The 22,176-nt window shown below is 40.4% G+C and overlaps 1 pseudogene; it reads right to left on the bottom strand.

Moving 5' to 3' along the window:
• Positions 1-5,384: 5,384 nt before the first annotated feature.
• The window catches only part of LOC134311865 (NACHT, LRR and PYD domains-containing protein 3-like), a 28,184-nt pseudogene continuing 11,392 nt past the window's right edge, over positions 5,385-22,176 (bottom strand).

The following is a 22,176-nucleotide window of genomic DNA, read 5'->3' as shown; positions in this document are numbered from 1 at the left end:
TCTGTATCATGTTTATCCACCCAAACTGTACAATACAAACGTTGTGATGCTGTCTGTAATCGGTTACACTTTAAAAAGGACACTGTGAAATGTACAGTAACTTGCTGGCAGCAATTAGCCAGTAAGTTGCTGTAATAAATGTCACAGTACGCATACTGCAAATTTCATTACAGTAACTATAAAATTTTTATTACAGTAATAATCACAGTACTGTAGCTCTTATTACAGTAATTTCACATTACTGTAACTTATTACAGCAGTAATCACTTTACTGTAATTGTTATCACAGTAACGCAGTTTTTTAATTACAGCAAATATCAGACCACTTTAATGACATTACTGCATTTAACACTGAACTAATTTTCGAAAAATAACTATACAATGTAAAAAATGAAGACACTGCATTTGTAACAAAAATTCATTTATTGCATTTCAACATTTTAAAACATGTTTTTGAAAATACATAGATAATTAAATAAATAAATTCATATTTTTGTAAACACTGCTGTTCTGAACATAGAAAAATAAAACATAAAAATGTGTGCTAGTGCTTTGTTTTACATTTGCTGGAATCTACCTCTTGGGCTAAAGTCTTCTTCCCTGCACAGGAAAGATAAAACAAGGAATTACTGATACTGCTGTAGAAATGTATAGACAAGACTGAAGACTATGAAAGTTTTGTTAATTCCTAATCTCCCATTAGAGATATCACATTAATAAACACATTCTACTATTAAAAATGTGCTGTTTAAAATTCTTACCTGTTTTGGCGCTCAGCACAGCCACATATACACACGAACATTACGAACAGTTCTGTTACTCCTACATTAATGTTACAGTAATGTTGACATGCTGGCTCTCTAGTGTATCACTTTCCTACCTCTTCAGACTGCTTGTTTACTGGCTAGACCATTAGCTAGCTGTTTATTGACTAGTTTATCGATTAGTTCTATGTTTAGCGAGCTAGCTTGCTTTCTGTCTTGATAGCTTTTTAAAACAGTGGGTGACTATTATCAAGTAATTCTAATTTCTGTACCTGTTATTGATGATATAAAGATGTCTTTCTGTCTGAGTGATAAAAAAACTAGTATTTGTGATAGATATAATGCAAACTGTACTATTACCAAAGATGGATTATTGTTGAAACTGACTGAAAAAGAAAATCCCGCTTAAACTTACCGTATTGTGATTCACAGCAGAAATATGCTTACTGTAGAATTCGCCCGCCACTGAATCTTGACCATGATCCTTTGCAGATCTACAGGAAAATGCTGAGTATAGGCTCTACAGTAAGAATTTGATCATTCTACAGTAGTAATACTGTAAAAACTACATAAACTTGGTACAGTATAGTTTTGCTAAAGATTTTGTAACATTTACATTGCCATGATATTTTATCTTGTCATGTTGACTTCATGCTCCTTGCTGTTTGGATTTCATAAACATTTTTAATGCTTTGAATTTGCTCAAAGATTCTAAAATCTGCAGAAGAAAAAAAAAAATTCAAGCTGACTGGAAGAATTGTTATGAAAGGTATTTACATCCACATAAGCTCACCAACTTCTACACTGAAAAAAATAACTTGTAAGATTTACTTGATAAAATCCTCGTAACAATTTGCACTAGCATTTTTTAAGTAAATTTTACTGCTAGAATATAAAGTAAAACCTACTTGCAAAAATCACGTAAAATGTACTTACCACTAATCCTAACCTCTCTGAAGACATTAAGTAAATTTTACTTAATTATATAGAATTCAAAAGTTATATGTACTTAAAATGATTATGTAAATCTCATTTAGTTTTTCTTCATAGACAGAAAGGTCATTACAAAAAAAAAAAAGTAAATCTGTTATGAATTAACTACTTAAATTGTATGCTTTTTTGTGTTTTACATTTTTAATTATTTGGTTGTATAAATGTATATTAATCAGTATATTTAAGTAAATGTTACCAAATGATGTCTATATACACAATGTAAAACAAATCACCACAAAAATACAATACATTTTAACCATTTATTCGGTCAACATTAGAAACACACGACCGATATTTAAAAGTGAATGCAGTAAAAAAAATGCAGTCCAATTAAAACATTCAAACAGTCTGAACCAGTGCACTAAACACACTGAACCACTCTTACCCCTCTCAACTAAATCTAAATAATAACTTTATCACTTGTAGATGTTCAAAAAGTCAAATTGCATTTTTACAGAGATGGGTAACTGTGCTGGTTAGCAATACTTGAGAATATACAGGGGTTGGACAAAATAACTGAAACACCTGTCATTTTAGTGTGGGAGGTTTCATGGCTAAATTGGACCAGTCTGGTGGCCAATCTTCATTAATTGCACATTGCACCAGTAAGAGCAGAGTGTGAAGGTTCAATTAGCAGGGTAAGAGCACAGTTTTGCTCAAAATATTGCAATGCACACAACATTATGGGTGACATACCAGAGTTCAAAAGAGGACAAATTGTTGGTGCACGTCTTGCTGGCGCATCTGTGACCAAGACAGCAAGTCTTTGTGATGTATCAAGAGCCACGGTATCCAGGGTAATGTCAGCATACCACCAAGAAGGACAAACCACATCCAACAGGATTAACTGTGGACGCAAGAGGAAGCTGTCTGAAAGGGATGTTCGGGTGCTAACCCGGATTGTATCCAAAAAACATAAAACCACGGCTGCCCAAATCACGGCAGAATTAAATGTGCACCTCAACTCTCCTGTTTCCACCAGAACTGTCCGTCGGGAGCTCCACAGGGTCAATATACACGGCCGGGCTGCTATAGCCAAACCTTTGGTCACTCGTGCCAATGCCAAACGTCGGTTTCAATGGTGCAAGGAGCGCAAATCTTGGGCTGTGGACAATGTGAAACATGTATTGTTCTCTGATGAGTCCACCTTTACTGTTTTCCCCACATCCGGGAGAGTTACGGTGTGGAGAAGCCCCAAAGAAGCGTACCACCCAGACTGTTGCATGCCCAGAGTGAAGCATGGGGGTGGATCAGTGATGGTTTGGGCTGCCATATCATGGCATTCCCTTGGCCCAATACTTGTGCTAGATGGGCGCATCACTGCCAAGGACTACCGAACCATTCTGGAGGACCATGTGCATCCAATGGCGGTGCCGTGTATCAGGATGACAATGCACCAATACACACAGCAAGACTGGTGAAAGATTGGTTTGATGAACATGAAAGTGAAGTTGAACATCTCCCATGGCCTGCACAGTCACCAGATCTAAATATTATTGAGCCACTTTGGGGTGTTTTGGAGAAGTGAGTCAGGAAACGTTTTCCTCCACCAGCATCACGTAGTGACCTGGCCACTATCCTGCAAGAAGAATGGCTTAAAATCCCTCTGACCACTGTGCAGGACTTGTATATGTCATTTCCAAGACGAATTGACGCTGTATTGGCCGCAAAAGGAGGCCCTACACCATACTAATAAATTATTGTTGTCTAAAACCAGGTGTTTCAGTTATTTTGGCCAACCCCTGTACTTAATTTGGCTTTTTCTCCCATTATATTTCTCAATATAAGATTTTGACAGTGGAAGCTCCCTTCATGCCTTCCACTGTTAATTTTAAGGTTAACTTGCACATCAATTTTAAACTGTTGAAATCAGAAAAGAAATATAGAAAACAAATTACCAGACAATCTTTAAAAAGTTCTTCTTCTTTCTCACCAAGGTACAGTACTTATATGTACTCAACTGATTCTAAGGAATAACTATCACTTGTAGATGTTCAAAAATGTTTTTAAGTCAAATGGTTCACTGTAGAGAAACAACTTCTTTACAATTGTAGCAATAGGAACCTGGGCAAAAGTCAGGGCTTAACAATAGAAAAGAGCTTAGAGGCATGACTTGACAAGCAAACTTGAAAGACTGGAGAAAATTGGGCAATGTCCCACAAAACAGTCAAGAAAAGTAACTCAGAATCCTGTTAATTATACACAACAATGCAAACAGTACATCACTGCAGCCATTGGGGCCAAGCACATACTTCAAAATTGAAATTCAAGTCTCTTCAAGGACAATGGAAGTTCAGTGGAAAGACAAACTGCAGTTTGTGAGAGAAAGGTCCAGTGTAGTGTTCAGCAAACTGAACTGAACTGCTGACCAGTAAATCAGAATGTACCATCAGCAGAGTAGTATGTGCCATTGCAGTAGTATTTAGGATAGCAACTTCAACTTTAAAGCTTGTACCTTCGGGGATAGTTTAATTACATCCAGCTCAAGGAAAAGCTTCTGGAACACCTCAAAAGTGTATCGCAGTGCCAGGGGGTATGCCAGATTCAGAGCATAAATTAGCCCCATGAGCAGCGCACAAGCTTTAGCAGTGTTGCAGCATCCCGGCAAGATCTCTACACCATCAAGAAGGATGGAGACATCCACTGGATCCTCTCCATCAGCACCATGGATGACCAATATCTTAAGGATGTGTTCAGTGACGTCACTGCGGTTATCCTCCTGCACAACATTTACAAGAAAACAAAAATGCAATGAGAAACATGCAGAATCATTTGAAATAAAATTTTCCCAGCACAGCTTGCTAAAATTAAAAAAGAACAGAGAGAGAGAGATTAAATCTATTTTCAGTGAAATTTGTAGAGACTTGGAACAAGATGGCTTAATAGTGAATCTTGTCCACATATTCTGTGTCTGCATTTTTACAGAGACGGGTAACTGTGCTGGTTTGCAATTCTTGAGAATATACTTAATTTGGCTTCTTCTCCCCCCTCAATATAAGATTTTGACCATGCTGACTGGAAGCTCCCTTCATGCCTTCCACTGTTAATTTTAAGGTTAACTTGCACATCAATTTTAAACTACTGTTAAAATCAGAAAAAAAGTTACCAGGCAATCTTTAAAAAGTTCTTCTTCTTTCTCACCAAGGTACAGTATGAGGCTGCGGATAACAGCATCTCGTCTCATTTCAATGCTTTGATCCTGCAAACATATGAAGACAATGATTCATTATTCATGGCTCATACAAGTGAGCACACACACATTTATTTGCAAGGAGCAGTGATTTAGGAAACACAGAGTACAAGGTCTCAGAAGTTATAGAGCAAGAGGATTTGTGCTGTATGTACATGCATGGGGTAGTATTTATGTACCTACATGTTAGAGAGACAGTAGGTTTGTCAAGAAAATGAACAAGGACAAATTAGGAAAAACATAAACAAAAAAAACAACTAAAACACACACACACACACACACACACACACCTGACACATTTTGTCCAAGTGTGGCCTCAGCTTGGTCCCTACAACACCTCCCTTGGCCTTCATCAGGACAAGAAGTTTTGGAGTGTAGTAGTCAAGTTTGGACATGAAGGTCTGCTCTAAGGAAACTGTAGTTATTCTCCTGAATTCCTATTTGATCTGAAATGACAAAAGAGTGAAGAGTACATCAGGAACTGGACCACATGATCTGATACAAAAAGAGAGCGTAAATTCTACATATGCCATTCTAAATCCTACTGCTGAATACTACTGAACTACATTGATTCCCAAATTTTAACAATAAGAGAAATGTGGTTTTCTTTTTCTTCTTACATTTTTAAAATGTTAGGTTCACTTACCTCAGCTTCACAAAACAAAGCAGGCCATCTCTCTCTGAATTCATCCGCCGCTGGACTACCACTCACAACCTCAATCCTTCGATATGAGAACGTTTTGGCCATTTTGTCTTGAATAACCTTGGTGTTGTTCTTCTTCTTTACTTCATTAAGAAGCTCTAGTCTTTCCTTCTCCAGACTGTTGCTTGTTTCTCCACTTGGATGTGGAGGAAGGTAGTTCACTTCTGCCCTCTTTGGTCTCTTGCAATTTTTGGCAGGATTTTTCTCACCAGGGGGCTTCCTTTTCAAGGAGTTGATATCAAGCTCAGGACAAGGTACTTGTTTTCTCATTTTAGAACGGTAGTTTGCCATCTTGTACTTTAGACGCTGCTGCCACCCATACATGCCAGAAAAGGAGGTCCCAGGTTCCTTTAAGCATGGATACTTGTTGATCAGAGATTCTACAGCTGCCTGTATTTGCAGACCAGTGGGGTAGGCAGTGTAGTGGAATACTGCTTCAGCAAGTTTCTCTAGTATGTCAGAGTTTATGCTTGGATTCTGAAGGAGTGATCCATCACTTTCATAAGCCTTACATCCTGCTTGGAGTAGCATTTCAACATTAAATGAAAAGGTGGGAATCACAAAATTAACAGGCCAAGGTTGAGATCGATGCTCTGGGGGCCGTGGTATAATGACTGTGTCGGATGAACTAACTGAAGAACTATCATCCTGGAAAGACCGATCCAGTGATACTGCTGGGGAGGAAGCATTGGTCTCAGTGATGGGAGTAAATGTTAGAACAACAGACGGTTCTGTTTTAACTAATTTGATTGTGTCTTTGTCCTTAATCACATCTGTTGACATTAGAGTAAAGAACTGGTCATCAAAATCTTTGTCCATGTACATAACAGTAAAACTTCCTTGGAGATGAAAATGATTCTGGGCTGTTGCCAGAAGTTTATCTACAGTACTAGGGATTCCATCCGCTAGGACTAACTTGTGAACTTGACTATCTTCAATAACAACACGTAGTTGCATTGAGCCCGACATCATCACAGCCTTGGGCAAGCAGAATGTCTGTACAGAAAGAAGACAGACATTATTTAATAAGAGAATAGCAAAAAAATACCCTTCCATAGTCTATGATTAATGCATGCTACAGTAAAATGCACTTTAAAAAGTACCTTTTAATACAAGTTTCAATACTTGTGATTAGGTAAAGTAAGGGTAAAGTGATACGTCACCTAGTTGGATAAGCAGATGTGGCGTTTCAGAGAAACCATTCGATTGCCTTCCACTGCATAGGCAGCCAATGGGTATGTGTCAGCAAGTTCTGACTGATCTATCACCTTGACTATGCTTGTGGACTCCAGCTTAAAACTTCTAAAATGTTCAAAGTACCACGCACTATGCAATTTCACTACAAAAACCAAGCTGTCTTGAACAACAATGATTTGTAGTATTTCTCCAAAGTCAGGCAACCCACCTGTGGATCTATATACCAGCATCATGCCAACGCTGTAACTGGTGCCCTGAAATTCTACCTTGTTTGTCAAATGAACAGCTGCTTCTTCAGGAAATTTCTTTGATATGAATTCTTGTATGTTTTCATGTACTACCTCTAGTGGAACTCTTGATATGCTTGATACAGAAAAGGCACTTTTTTTGACATTTGACCCTCGGAGATGGTATGCAATCATGCACTGGTGTTTTCTTGCCATAGTCTTCAAAATGTTACGGAAGCAGTTAGTTTGTCTCACTATCTTCTTAAAGAAGTGGTGCTTTGCTTCAAACCTCATTGTCCATAAGGACACTAGAGGACCAAAAGCTTTAATAAGTCCGGGATAATGCTCTATAAAATGGTGTTTTGGAATCAATTTCTCTTTAGGAAAAACACTGATATATCTAGATCTATGCTCAGCAATTAGGCTATCTAAGTGGCCAATACTTTCATCTGTGTGGGCAGGGGACATAACCAACTCAACAACATCTTTGAGTGTCATCAACAACTGCCATGTCGCTTCCTCTTCAGGTATTTTAGGGCCAATCATAAACGGTAGCAGCCTCAGTAGACACCAATTTTCGTGTGCGTTTCCACCCATGGTTTTTCGCGAGGCAAATGTTGGTGGTATAACTTGGGGACAGTTTGTCCTGTCTTTCCACTTATATGGGAACCGCTGAATGATTCGGTTGAGCTCTTCAAGAGAGAAATACTTTTTTTTAATCAAGATATCCAAGCACAACGCCAGTTCTACAGGTACAATACCCTCCAGTAAATCATGCAATATATCAGGTGGGTAACCTGTTGTCACGTGAAAATGATTTAGCCTTTCTGAAATTGCACAGTGCCTCTTAACTCCATGGCTATGGGTGTTACTAGCCAGTGATGCTTCAACATCTAACTGATGGTGGTGTTTTGTTCTGCTGGGAAATGCTCCAGTCCTGACTTCAAGCTCCTGAAACTGGGACCGGTCTCCAACACAAAATCTGCAAATGTATGACGCACTGAAACTTTCAATAAACCCCCCAACTGAGTGGGCTCCAAGGTTATCAGCAATCACTGAAAATACAGTGCCCTTTATGATTTTTCCCAAACAGGGTACAAAAAGACCCTCCTCTTCAAAGCTTTTCAAATCACTTAACAATGGCTCTAGCACTCGAGGATAGCCAAATTTTTTAGTGTCATCTGCCTTGCACAAAACAGCCAAATAAATTGATGATAATGTAGACCTTAACACAGACGGAATATCAGCCAAAACCCAGTAAACACTGGTTACTTTGTGCTTCTTACGAGAGGTTCCTAACGGATTACATATTTCAAAATCATCAGAGTAAAGTAGAATTGAAAGTCTTAACTCCTCTCCAGATAGAAATTGGTTTTGCTGGAAGTGGGAACCATCACGAAAACTATTATATTGAGAAGAACAAGGTCTTTCTCTAAAAACTTTCTCCTGAATGTCTCTGTTTTTCAAAATTTGTGACAAGGATTGCAAAATTGGTACATATTGGAATGTCTTTCCCTCTTTTGCATCAAGTATATACTCTAGCGGTTCAACAATAGAGAAAAGTTCCTTTACATATCTATTTCTCTGGTATGCTGTGCCAAGAGGACCTTCTTCATGTAAGGCTGCACTTACAGGATTTAACTCGCAAATGCCATTTACCAAATCTGTGACTGCCAATTCTTCAACAGTGCAGTTATATTTTTCTAACGTGTCACGGACAACGTTACTTACAACGGGTGCAGATGCTGTATAGGTGATAAACCGAAGCTCGTCTACAAGTTCATCTATACATCTACTCGGCACATTGAAAATGCAGTCTAATTTAAGAAATAAGGAACAAAGCTGATCAACAATGACTTTACCCAAATCTTCACTCTCACTGACAAATGGTTTTTCAGATGCAACTTCACTTTCATCTACCAACAAATTGTCTTCTGTTGCCTGACATGAATATGCTTGGAATACAATAGGTTTAAAATCTTCAAGGCAGTGAGGATTGTGTTTCCTACTTTTATGTGAGGCAAAAGTTGAATATATATTAGTACTGTAGTCACAATCTTTAAAAACACAGTTAACAGTTTCGTGCTTTCTCAGATGAGCACCAAGGTGTTCAAAATATTGCCTCTCTGTGTGAAAACATGAGTTACAGATCAGACAAGAAAAATTCTGTGACACTTGATTTAATTAAGTTACTGAAACAGGGCAATGCATCCAGAGCATTTTCTAGGCTAACAGTTTTAAATATCTTTTTAGTATACTGTTTCCATAACACAGTTAAGGGCACTTTTTCCTGACTGCTCCAACCTTTCCTCCAGGGCAACAAGGTGGTCGACTCTATACACCTGTTACAATACTTTTATGTGCATACATAATAGCAAATGTTCTGTTAAAATTAACTTAATTTCGATACAGCTATATAGCCTTACTTTAAAATGGAGAGATATAAACCAACACCAGATAAACAGTGAAATGACTAACCTTAACCCTTAGAAAATAACTTATCAGAAGATAAAATGCTTTAGCCAAAAACGTAAATTTTCTCCCCACTACTTAACAACGGCATTGGCCGTGCCTGGTACCTAGCGGGCAGTGCTAACGCTAAGTTGGCCGTGCCTGGTACCTAGCGGGCAGTGCCTGGTAAATAGGGGGCAGAACGCGACTTAAGCCGTGCCTAGTAGCCTGCACAAGGTCATCTTTAAAGAAGCAAAGCAGGAGCTTACCTAACACCCGACAGGATCCAGTCGTGCAGCAGCACCTCTATGCTGGCTCTAAACAGCTTTGCTTGAAGAAAAAAAAAGAAATTGGCGCGTATCAAGCCTAGTTGAACGCGCATGCGCGGAGTTAAATGCCATGTACTTTTTAATTAAAATTTACTTAGTATTTCTAGGTTTATGTGCAGTGACAAAAAACATGTAAATATAACTACGATGTTTCTAATAAGATTTACTCACACAACACAGTAAATTTATTACATGAATAAATTGTGTATATATTTATATTCTTACTTATTTTTTTTTAGTTTTCACTGAATATTAATATTACAGTGTAGACTTTATCAAAGTTAATTAAGTATATTTTACTATACCAAAAAGTTAGTTTTTTCAGTGTACCAGTGTATCAGCATGTGTCATTTTTGTTTGATCATTAGATTTTAACAGGACACTTTACGTTTTTTATATAGTTCAACAACGCATTCAACTAAACAAGGGCTCGTCCAGGATTTTAACCCAGGACCTCTTGCACCCAAAGCGAGAATCATATTAAAATTTACCTTTATCTTTTTTAAACATTTTTTTACACGATATGTATTTGACAGTACCCGCACTGTAGGACTTAATACAGTTGTGGTGAATGGTACATGTCACTAGCTAATACGAAACTATAACCTGGCTTTATGCACTTTTGAGAGGCTCCCTTGGCTTTTCAAGGCAGATGAAGCTCACAATCACGAAATAGCATTAAATAAAAATAAACAGAAAGACTTTTAAAAACATATTTGATTGTAGTTTGTTCCTTGTTCACTGCAGAGTCAGTTCATGCAGGTTTATTCATTTTTGAACGTTTATTAGCCGAGAACGAAATGACTCGAATGTCAGGCGAATGTCCATTATAAAACTGCCAGGGTTCAACGCATTAGCTAAAAAGTTGACATTAACTAGCAGACAACATGCAGGCAACATGCACCATAAAACCCACAGCAACGCTAATAAGAAAGTTATGACGCGAGTTATGATGAGTGACAGACACGCTTCTTGGTGTGCTAAAAATAAGCTCCTTTGATTGGTCGGTAATTACGTCTATTTCCCCCTTCGTCCCGCCCCCTGCGCTTCTAGGCCCCGCCCCTCGGCAGCTACAGGTACAAATCAGTTTTGCAACATGCTGAGATATTTGTTGCAAAACTTGTGGTGGGCAGATTTGAAACTGTGCTGCAATGTTTTTATTCTCACATCGAAAATAAAAATACACATTTATTTTTTACAGGTACAAATCTTTTTTACAGTTGCAGATTTATTTTTTACAGGTACAAATTTTACAGATTTTTTTTAGTTACACATTTATTTTTTACAGGTACAAATTGTACAGATTTTGTTTTCACAGGTGCAAAACTTTTGCTACATATTTACCTCCATAGGAGGGAGTCATTGTGTTACTTTGATCTGCGTGACTGACCTTCAAAACTATGCTGTCTGGTTGAGTTGGTAGGTGTGGTCGGTGCTTGCATTACAAAACCATCAAATCCTCCAGTATCAGTACATACACTGGTTATAACCTCTTTTTAAGGAGTTAAAACATGAAAAATATTTAAAGGCTCCAAATAGTAAAAACTTTTAATTATTCAACTGTCAGGACTAGAAATAATTTGAAATGTGGAATTTATTATCATTGTTATGCAGACGACACTCAGTTGTACCTTCCACTCAAACCTGGGGACAAACACTCCTTGTGTAGGCTCTCTGAATGTATGAAGGAGGTTAGACACTGGTTAACTAGTAACTTCCTTCAGCTCAATGAGAGCAAGTCTGAGCTAGTCATCTTTGGTTCATCATCAAGTTCCCAAATTATTGGCGATGATTTGAAACTTCTCTTCCCTAATCTGTCCTGCTGTGCTAAAAATATTGGTGTTATTTTTGATCCAGCTCTCAAATTTGACAGACAAATTAATTCTGTTGTAAAAAGTAGCTTTTAACAATTAAGACACATTCCCAAATTAAAATCTGTTTTATCATTTAAAGATCTTGAGACAGTCAGTCATTCATGCCTTTATTACGTCATGACTACTGTAATTCACTTTACATGGGTGTCTGTCAGTCTTCTTTGACCCGGCTGCAGCTTGTCCAAAATGCCTCCACTAGATTGCTAACTGGTACAAAAAAACGTAAACACATCACACCTGTCATGGCTTCCTTACATTGGCTCCCCATCAAATATAGGGTCCAATTAAAAATGGCCCCATTGTACATCGATGACATGTTATGTCCCTACAAGGCACAAAGGACAAATGTGCTTTATGAATAAGTTGCATTGAACAAGAAATCAGCATTTAATATTCTAATAATAAAGTTAGTAATATTTATTTATTTTTTACATAAAACAAACGTTTTGTTGTTTTGTGTTATTGGTTATTAATACTGAAGATTGAAAGAAATTTACGTTGACATGAGATATTCCTTGTGGTGTTGACTTCAATCTGCACTGTTTGACTTCCTTCACAATGACAGAGCTTTACATTTAAACATGGATTCACAAAACCTATCGATGGCTTTTAGAATAACTCTGGCAGCATGATTTTATAAAGGTTTTTTTGTTTGTTTTAATTGTACGAGGACAAAGTATTTTGAAGAGACATTTTGATAAGTCAGCATTCTTTAATAAAAAAGAGCAGGGGATTAAAGAAGGGATCCACTCGGATTTGTTTTTGAATTTTTTTTTTTTTTTTTTTAAAGACACGATTAATTCTACAATATAAATGGGTCTCTCTACAGAAAAGGTGGAAATGCACGTCACTTACTTTTTCAGCCTGCTAAAATATATGATTTGACCGAGTAATCACATGAATTGTATATATTCAATAAATATAGACTGTTCCTGTAGTAATGAAATAAAGTTTATTTATATCATCTTCATTGTTTTAATTTTAAACTTTTATTTAAAATGCCTAGATCAAGAAAGTACCTTGTCCCTTAGATCATACATGGGTGATGAGCTTTGTACTTTTCATTTAAGTATATTTTTTATTAAATAAAATCTCATTTATATTTACCGTTAACATTACATAAAACACATAGAATATTGAATTGGTAAAAAAAAAAATATTATAATATACATATATATATATATATATATATATATATATATATATATATATATATATATTTATAAAAATTCAAATAAATATTTGTCCCCACAAACTACGTCATTGTTGTTGCACATACTCTTCGAGGTTTTTCCTGGGTCAAGAGGTCAGTGGAAGAAGTGCAGTGGACAAGAGCATAAGGTATGTGAGACTTCTTACTTCATTTGTTTAAAATAACATGATATGTTGTAGAATTTTTAGCGAAGATTTAAAGGATGTCATTGGAGTTACTCATTTTATAGCTGAGGGTTCGAGAATTATCACATAAAAATGCATTACATTGAATAATTTTTGTAATTTTAATATTTATGATGACATGCTCTGAAAAATGGTGGCCATTTTGTTAAAATTAAATTTTTTTTTCAAAATTGTCATTGGTGTTACTGTCCCTGGTGTTCCAGTACATTTCAGTAAATGAGCCACATAAAAGCTTAAAAAACATTAATGACAAATAATAATAATAATAGGTTGAACTGTATTCTAAAATGTTTGAATTAAACTTTTGCTGCCGCTGTGTCATTGGTGTTACATTGTGTCTTTGGTGTAAACTTTCTAGCAATAGTTTGTTTGTTGATATGTGTTGTATAAATTAGTCCATATTTCAGAGTTTGTATCAAAGCCTTTTTGTTTGGCTACTCCTGTTTTTGTGGTTTTTAAAGAAAAAAGTACAATTGTGAATCAAATAATTTCATGCAATGATGTGCAAACATGTACATTAAAAATATAAACAATTAAATATTTTTTCTTAGTGTCATCATTCCACCACTCTACCTTTAACTAAATAATGAGAATGTCTTTAGAAAATTAACATCAATGTTGGTTGAATCTTTGGTAACACCAATGACAAATAAACAGCTCATAGATTCTTTATAAAAATACATAAAAAATAATTAAAATAGATTAAGGTTGACTTTTTGTGGATTCATCAAGTTTAGGGGTTAAATAATGTAATTATAGAATTTTAGCAGATTTGTGTCACCCAGTTTCCAGTTTTTTTGTAGAATGACCCTTATACTTCTCTTGACCAAGACAAGCCCAAGACCCCTAACAATCAGAACCTTTTTTCCAGAATTTTAGTGTCATTACCCATTTAAATTATTAGATTCTAGTTTGATGACTTCCTGTCCAAATATTACACCCTAAACATCTAAAGATCTTAAAGCTCGATTGCTTGGATTGTAGTTGAAACCTGTTGCTAAATGCTGTAAATGTTTGGGCTTAATGTAGCTTCTCTTTTTGGACAATTAGCAATATCCTTTTCATCTGGCAAGTCTTTACGTGCTGCTATTATACAGATATGAGTTATATATGCTTTGCAAAATGCAGCTTGTTAGTGTCTCCATTCTGTTATAACGATTGCCTTGTAATAACATTTTACAGCTTAACGACAGAAATGTTGCCTGCTGCTTGATCTCTGTACTTACTACCCCCAGTCACTTCTCAAGCACAATATAACGAGCGTTTAATGCACGACGTTTTGTCTTCTCTTGCTGATAGATGCCAGATTGCAACCGAGGAAAGCACGTCACTGCACATGGCTCTTCCGACGCATGCACAGCCCTCCTCTTCTCGCCCATGCATTCTGCACAGGCGTCTCTTCTGCCAATCAGGGTCCTTACACAGCGTATGAAGACCCACCCACCCACACATAGTCCGGCCCCCACCCTGCAGATATGGTAGTCAATTAGTATCTGCTGCAGGCACTGCCAATTATGCCCGCCAGATGGCGCCCAGCCGACCAGTGTTCTTCAGGATTTTTAAAGAGAAAGCAAAATTCAGGTTCCATGAAATATAATTCGTCCAGGTTGTGTGGAGGCAAAGTGGCCCCAGACAATCACACCTCCATGTTTCAGGATCACTTCCATATCTGCCAAAAAGTTTCACCTTTAACTCCTCAGTCCACAGAGTATTATCCCCAATGTCAGAGTGGGTTTTAGAGTGTTGATCTTGTACAGAGAATTAAGTCATTACAAAATCACACAGTCCTGTAGAGAAGTCGCCATTCTGAAGATGTAGAAGAGATCAGACATGGTTTTATTCAAAGATCAGACTTGACAGAATCAGAATTAGTCATAAATGTAAATGTAGTGTAATGTGTGTATACGTCTGTATGTGTGCAGGTGTGTAAATGTGTGTAGGTGAGTGTTTAGGTGTGTGTGTCTGTGTATAAATTGACAGTAACTCACTGAAGTCCCCATAGCTCACAGTGTGAATCCACCTTTAGCTCTTTGAGCAGTTTTACCCCTAATTCTCCTGGATGATTTTCGATCAGATGCAGTTCTCTTAGACGTGATAATGAATTTGATTTCAGAGCTGAAACCAGAGCAGTAAAACCTTCATCTGTAATACTGCAGCTGCTCAACCTGCAGAAGAAAATCATTTAATAAAAATCATACATCATCTTCTCCCACCTTCTCCATCTCCATTCAGATCCACAATCAGACAACATTGCTAAGAAATCTTCAACATGTAAAACAATTCTGTTATATTAATGATGAGGTGTTTTATCTTGTGTGGGGAAAATGAGTAAAATATCAAAATATCAAACTCCTACACATATCAATAACAGTTTCAGTATAAATGATCTTCTGTATCTACAGTGTGAAAGTGAAGATCTTACTCCAGTATCTCCAGTTTACAGTGTGGATTCTCCAGTCCAGCAGAGAGCAGCTACACTCCTGAATCCTTCAGTTCATTACCATCCAGGTTCAGATGTTTCATACTGGAGGAGTTTTTACTGAGAACTGAGGACAGAACTTCACAACTTTCCTCTGTTAGCTCACACATCCTCAGCCTGGAGAGAAATAACCAGATCAATATTTGCCCTTTTATTTAACACAAACCTGCTGTTTCAGCTGTAAATTAGGTTTCAAATTTGCAGCTGTAGAGTTTAATATAAAAAAAATCACTTATTTATCAGTCATTAATGTTTTTTAGAGTTCTAAATCTTATTACTGTTCACTGCATTTTAAGCAACCACAAATAAATTTAACATCATAAGAATTTTTGTTTCCTCTAACATTGGTGCTGTGTTTGTGAATGTATAATAACAAATATAAAATAATTTCATTTCTGTAAAGAAAAGAAAGTAAAACAAACAATCCTGCTTGGATGTGATGAGATATGACTACTCTGCAGAGTCCCAAACAACGTCCGCTTAATTCTAAACGTCCGCTTAAATAAGATCTTACTTCAGTTTCTCCAGTTTATAGTGTGGATTCTCCAGTCCAGCAGAGAGCAGCTTCACTCCTGAATCCTTCAGTTCATTACCATCCAGGTTCAGATGTTTCAGACTGGAGGAGTTTGTACTGAGAACTGAGGACAGAGCTTCACAACATTCCTCTGTTAGCTCACAATCCCACAACCTGGAGAGAAATGGTCATATGAATCAGACAGAAAAATGAAAGACATCACACAGTGCACCAGTACAATTTGTGACTAAGTCAGAGCTAAAAGACTAAGTAAGAGCTAACATGTTAAAACAGAGCTAACATGCTAAATCAAAACAACGTTGCTAACTGATTTTTTTCTGGTTAAACTCTTCCAGGGTCCTGAACCAGCAGTAGAAGTTTTCTGGTGCTCATGCTGCTGGGGATTTGATAATAATGAGCTAATCCACACAGTTATGTTATTCCTGTTTATACAACAGGTAGTTCCGGCCTAACAATCTGATTGGTTGAGAAGCGTTCTAATCATGCTGATATTTGTGATACCAGCACGGCCTTTTCACACCACAACTGTATTACTCCGCTGACGCGTTGCCAGTAAGACAGGCGAGTCAGACTGTTTGATGCTGATGCACATCCTACAGAGCAGCCTTTTGTTTTAACTGCACAATGAACTGAAGTGTGCAGATTAACATATACAAATAACACAATAACTCTAATAAATAACTACATTATTTCTTTTAATTCTTAATTAATATTTTTTTAGCTTTTTCTCCTTTTCCTTTCTTCTTCGCTTATTCATATTCGCTTATTGTTTTTATTCCAAACTAGCTTTACTTTGTGGTGTTAAACTATATGTCTTTTTTAGCCTACTGTGTTAAGGCAGGGTAGGGAATTTCGTCCGTTGCATAGCAGCAACTCATTCCTTGTGGAACTACTTTTTGGCGGAAGGTATTGTCAATATTAAAGCATATTCAGTATGAAATTCAAGGCTTTTTTGATTTATTTTCTTTTTTTATTTTGTAAAAATTGTATAAAAGCAATAGAACACTTGAGGTTGTGTGTTATTGTCACGGTGGGGCTAAGGACTAGACAAAGACAAGACAAAGGGGGCGGACACACACGCAGAGATGTAGGGCAAGATATTTATTAAAGAACTAAACAAGGGAATGACAATAGTATGGAACATGAACTAGGTACACGGACTGGGAACACAGACTGGGAACACGGACTGGGAATATAAACTAGGGATACAGACTAAACATAGGTTAGGAACATAGGCTAAACATAAGCTAGGAACATTGGCTAAACACAGGCTAGGAACACTGGCTAAACACAGGCTAGGAACACTGGCTAAACACAGGCTAGGAACACTGGCTAAACACAGGCTAGGAACACTGGCTAAACACAGGCTAGGAACACTGGCTAAACACAGGCTAGGAACACTGGCTAAACACAGGCTAGGGACATTGGCTAAACACAGGCTAGGAACACTGGCTAAACACAGACTAGGAACACTGGCTAAACACAGACTAGGAACACTGGCTAAACACAGGCTAGGAACACTGGCTAAACACAGACTAGGAACACTGGCTAAACACAGGCTAGGAACACTGGCTAAACGCAGGCTAGGAACACTGGCTAAACGCAGGCTAGGAACACTGGCTAAACACACTGGCTAAACACAGGCTAAACACAGGCTAAACACACTGGCTAAACACAGGCTAGGAACACTGGCTAAACACAGGCTAGGAACACAAACTAGGAACTGACTACAAACAAGTGCAAGAAACATAGAGCAAACCAGAGTCCAAAGAAACCAAAGAAATCACCTAGGAAGTCCAACACAAACAAGTCAAAAATAACCACCATAAACCAAAATAACCCCTGCCAGCCTGTTCCTCAGCTCTCCTTTTTAAACTGGTCCCTGATTAGGAACAGCTGGGGCTGATTGCTCAGGGGGACCAATCAGGAGTGAGGCCTGGCAGGAGTGAGTGTGCTCACGGAGAAGAGGGGCGTGGCACATATGAGCACACCAAGGCTAGCAGTGTGACAGATGCCCCTCCCAAAGGCACTACACCTGGAGTGCCTTAAAAAACAAAAACAAGGAGGTCCTGGGCCCTGCGGGGTAAATTTGAAGTCATTAAAAATGTCCTCAGGCAGGCATGACAAAAGTTCAGAAGCGCCGTCGGTGGGTGCTGATAAAGAACCAGGAGCACCTTTGGAGACAGGAGTGCCATCAGGGGGCACCGACTCTGGAACAAGAGCGCCATCGGAGGGCGCCAACTCGGGAACAGAAGCACCATCAAAGGACACCAAATCTGGAACAGGAGCGCCATCAGGGGGCGCCAACTCAGGAACAGGAGTGCCGTCGGAGGACACCAACTCTGGAACAGGAGTGCCGTCGGAGGACACCAACTCGGGAACAGAAGTGCCGTCGGAGGACACCAACTCGGGAACAGGAGTGCCATCAGGGGGCACCAAATCGGGAACAGGAGCGTCGCCGAGGGACGCCCATTCGGGAACAGAAGTGCCATCAGGGGGCACCAACTCGGGAACAGGAGCGCCGTCGAGGAACGCCCACTCGAGAACAAAAATCAACTGCGGTGAGCCTGGCGAAGCGGCTTCGGGAGTCAGCTGCGATGAGCCTGGCGAAGAGGCTTCGGGAGTCAGCTGCGGTGAGCCTGGCGAAGAGGCTTCGGGAGTCAGCTGCGGTGAGCCTGGCGAAGAGGCTTCAGGAGTCAGCTGCGGTGAGCCTGGCGAAGAGGCTTCGGGAGTCAGCTGCGGTGAGCCTGGCGAAGAGGCTTCGGGAGTCAGCTGCGGTGAGCCTGGCGAAGAGGCTTCGGGAGTCAGCTGCGGTGAGCCTGGCGAAGAGGCTTCGGGAGTCAGCTGCGGTGAGCCTGGCGAAGAGGCTTCGGGAGTCAGCTGCGGTGAGCCTGGCGAAGAGGCTTCGGGAGTCAGCTGCGGTGAGCCTGGCGAAGAGGCTTCGGGAGTCAGCTGCGGTGAGCCTGGCGAAGAGGCTTCGGGAGTCAGCTGAGAGGACCCTTGAGAAGAGGCGTCCGGAGTCAGCTGTGTGGACCCTTGAGAAGAGGCGTCCGGAGTCAGCTGCGTGGAGCCTGGCGAAGAGGCGTCCGGAGTCAGCTGCGTGGACCCTTGAGAAGAGGCGTCCGGAGTCAGCTGCGTGGACCCTTGAGAAGAGGCGTCCGGAGTCAGCTGCAAAAACACTGGAGAAACGTCATTAATCAGCTGCACAAATCCTTGAGAATTTCCTTGATTCAGCTGTGAGGACTCTGGAGTGGTGTCCAAAGTCACTTGCGAAAACACTGGAGAAACGTCAGTCAGCTGCGAGGACCCTGGAGAGGCGTCCAAAGTCAGCTGCGAAAACCCTAGAGAAACATCACTCAGCTGTGAGGACCCTGGAGAGGCGTCCGAAGTCAGCTGCGAAAATCCTTGAGAAACTCCTTGAAACAGCTGTGAGGACTCTGGAAAGGCGTCCGAAGTTAACTGCGAAAACACTGGAGAAACGTCATTAATCAACTGCACACATCCTTGAGAAACTCCTAAATTAAGCGGTGAGGACCCTGGAGAGGCGTCCGAAGTCACTTGCGAAAACACTAGAGAAACATCACTCAGCTGTGAGGACCCTGGAGAGGCGTCTGAAGTCACTTGCGAAAACACTGGAGAAACAGTACTCAACTGTGAGGACCCTGGAGAGGTGTCCGAAGTCACTTGCAAAAACACTGGGGAAACGTCACTTAGCTGCGAGTACCCTGGAGAGGTGTCCGAAGTCAGCTGCAAAAATCCTTGAGAAACTCCTTGAAACAACGGTGAGGACCCTGGAGAGGCGTCTGAAGTCACTTGCGAAAACACTGGAGAAACAGTACTCAACTGTGAGGACCCTGGAGAGGTGTCTGAAGTCACTTGCGAAAACACTGGAGAAACAGTACTCAACTGTGAGGACCCTGGAGAGGTGTCCGAAGTCACTTGCGAAAACACTAGAGAAACGTCATTCAGCTGCGTGGACCCTGGAGAGGCGTCCGAAGTCAGCTGCAAAAATCCTTGAGAAACTCCTTGAAACAACGGTGAGGACCCTGGAGAGGCGTCCGAAGTCACTTGAGAAAACACTGGAGAAACGTCATTCAGCTGCGAGGACCCTGGAGAGGCGTCCGAAATCAGCTGCGAAAACACTGGAGAAACGTCATACAGCTGCGAGGACCCTGGAGAGGCGTCCGAAGTCAGCTGCGAAAACACTGGAGAAACGTCATTCAGCTGCGAGGACCCTGGAGAGGCGTCCGAAGTCAGCTGCGAAAACACTAGAGAAACGTCACTCAGCTGTGAGGACCCTGGAGAGGCGTCCGGGGTTAGCTGCGAAAACACTAGAGAAACATCACTCAGCTGTGAGGACCCTGGAGAGGCGTCCGAAGTCACTTGGGAAAACACTGGAGAAACGTCATTCAGCTGTGTGGACCCTGGAGAGGCGTCCGAAGTTAGCTGCGAAAACACTGGAGAGGCGTCCGAAATCAGCTGCTTGGACCCTGGATATGCGTCAAAAGTCAGCTGTTTGGACCCTGGAAAGACCGGACTCAGCTGCGAAAACACTGGCGAGGCGTCCGGAATCAGCTGCTTGGACCCTGGATATGTGTCAGAAGTCAGATGTTTGGACCCTGGAGAAACTGGACTCAGCTGCGAAAACACTGGAGACATTGGACAGACTTGGACAGACGAACTCGGCCTAGGACTGACCCGAACTTGAGAACACGGCACTGGGGCCGGTGAACAAACAAAAAGACCCCTGGAGCCCTTGGGGTGACGACGAGAAAATTGAGCTCGCATGAGGCCCTCAAACTCTTGCACAGAGTTCAGCACTGCTCCCTTCTCAGTCCAGAGCTGCCTCGCCCATTCTCGCGCAGCACCATTCAGCCTTGACATCATGAACATCACCTTTTGTGTTTCAGAAGGCTGCGGGTCGAGAAGGTTTTGCAGGTAGAGCTGGCTCTGAAGCAGAAAGCCCTCAACCAAAAGGTCGCTTCCATCATAGGGAGCTGGCTTGTAAAGTAAGAAGGTTAGAGGAAACCTCATGGAGTCAAACTCCGGAAAGTTACTAAGACTAAACATCTCGCTGTGTCCTTTGAGAGGGGTTATTATGTCACGGTGGGGCTAAGGACTAGACAAAGACAAGACAAAGGGGGCGGACACACACGCAGAGATGTAGGGCAAGATATTTATTAAAGAACTAAACAAGGGAATGACAATAGTATGGAACATGAACTAGGTACACGGACTGGGAACACAGACTGGGAACACGGACTGGGAATATAAACTAGGGATACAGACTAAACATAGGTTAGGAACATAGGCTAAACATAAGCTAGGAACATTGGCTAAACACAGGCTAGGAACACTGGCTAAACACAGGCTAGGAACACTGGCTAAACGCAGGCTAGGAACACTGGCTAAACGCAGGCTAGGAACACTGGCTAAACGCAGGCTAGGAACACTGGCTAAACGCAGGCTAGGAACACTGGCTAAACGCAGGCTAGGAACACTGGCTAAACGCAGGCTAGGAACACTGGCTAAACGCAGGCTAGGAACACTGGCTAAACGCAGGCTAGGAACACTGGCTAAACGCAGGCTAGGAACACTGGCTAAACGCAGGCTAGGAACACTGGCTAAACACACTGGCTAAACACAGGCTAAACACACTGGCTAAACACAGGCTAGGAACACTGGCTAAACACAGGCTAGGAACACAAACTAGGAACTGACTACAAACAAGTGCAAGAAACATAGAGCAAACCAGAGTCCAAAGAAATCACCTAGGAAGTCCAACACAAACAAGTCAAAAATAACCACCATAAACCAAAATAACCCCTGCCAGCCTGTTCCTCAGCTCTCCTTTTTAAACTGGTCCCTGATTAGGAACAGCTGGGGCTGATTGCTCAGGGGGACCAATCAGGAGTGAGGCCTGGCAGGAGTGAGTGTGCTCACGGAGAAGAGGGGCGTGGCACATATGAGCACACCAAGGCTAGCAGTGTGACAGTTATCACGAATAACACACTCCCTCTCATGTTCTATTGCTTA

The sequence above is a fragment of the Trichomycterus rosablanca genome, chromosome 4, assembly GCF_030014385.1.
Source record: "Trichomycterus rosablanca isolate fTriRos1 chromosome 4, fTriRos1.hap1, whole genome shotgun sequence".
NCBI lineage: Eukaryota > Metazoa > Chordata > Actinopteri > Siluriformes > Trichomycteridae > Trichomycterus > Trichomycterus rosablanca.
The sequence above is the reverse complement of the archived record's forward strand: the minus strand, read 5'-3'. Positions and strand labels throughout refer to the sequence as shown.